Below are 1,065 nucleotides of genomic sequence, written 5' to 3'. Positions count from 1 at the left end.
ACAGGGTCCTTTTAAGAGGGCGGTGTGGGGTGGGGGCCAAGAGTCAGAGACTGGAAGAGCTTGTGCTCCTGGAGGTGAAGGGGGAGGAAGGGCCTGGAGCTGAGGGATGCGGGCGCCTCTAGACACTGGGAAAGGAGGAAACAGGTTCTCCCTGGAGCCCCCGGGAGGCACCAGCCCTGCCCATGCCTTGATCTTAGAAGTTCCGCCTTCCAGAGCTGTGAGACGATAACGTTCATTATAGGTTACTAAATTTGTTACCGCAGCAACAGGGATTAACACGCCTACCTCAATGACTTCCAGCTTCTCCCTCTGGAAAATTGCTTCCTTCTTTCCCTCCCTCCCTCCCTCCTTCCTCTCCCCTCCCTCCTTCTTTCCTCCCTCCCTCCTTCCTTCCCCCTTCTCCCTCTTTCTTTTCTCCCTCCCTCCTTCCTCTCCCCTCCCTACCTCCTTACCCCTTCCCTCCTTCCTTCCCCCTTCTCCTACCTTCTTTCCTACCTCTATCCTTCCTTCCTCCTTCCTTCCCCACTCCCATCCTCCTTCTTTCCCCCTCCCTCCCTCCTCCTTTCCTCTTCTGTTTCCATCCTTCTTCCCCCTCCCTCCTTCCTTCCCCCACCCTTCTTCCCACCTTCCTTCTTCCTTACCCTTCCCTCCTTCCTTTTTCCTTCCCCTCCCTCCTTCTTTCCTCCCTCCCTTTCCTTCCTTCCGCCATCCTCCCTCCTTACCGCCTTCCTTCTTCCTTCTCTCTCCCTCCCCTCTTCCCTTCTTTTTCTTCCTTCCCCTTCCCTCCCTCCTTCCTCCCTCCTTTCTTCTCCCTCCCTCCTTCTTCCCTCCTTACTCCTTCCTACATCCCTCTTTCCCCCTCCCTTCCTTCCCTTTCCCTCCCTCCCCTTTCCCTCCCTCCTTCCTTACCCCCCTCCTTTCCCTTCCTCCTTCTTCCCTCCCCTTCCTCCCTCCCTCCTTCCTCCTTCCCACCTCCCTTTCTTTTCCCTCCCTCCTTCCTCCTTCCCACCTCCCTTCCTTTCCCATCCCTTCTTCCTTCCCCCATCCCTCCTTCCACCTCCCTCC

The sequence above is a fragment of the Colobus angolensis genome, unplaced genomic scaffold (genome assembly GCF_000951035.1).
Source record: "Colobus angolensis palliatus isolate OR3802 unplaced genomic scaffold, Cang.pa_1.0 Scaffold9, whole genome shotgun sequence".
Taxonomy (NCBI): Eukaryota; Metazoa; Chordata; class Mammalia; order Primates; family Cercopithecidae; genus Colobus; species Colobus angolensis.
The sequence above is the reverse complement of the archived record's forward strand: the minus strand, read 5'-3'. Positions refer to the sequence as shown.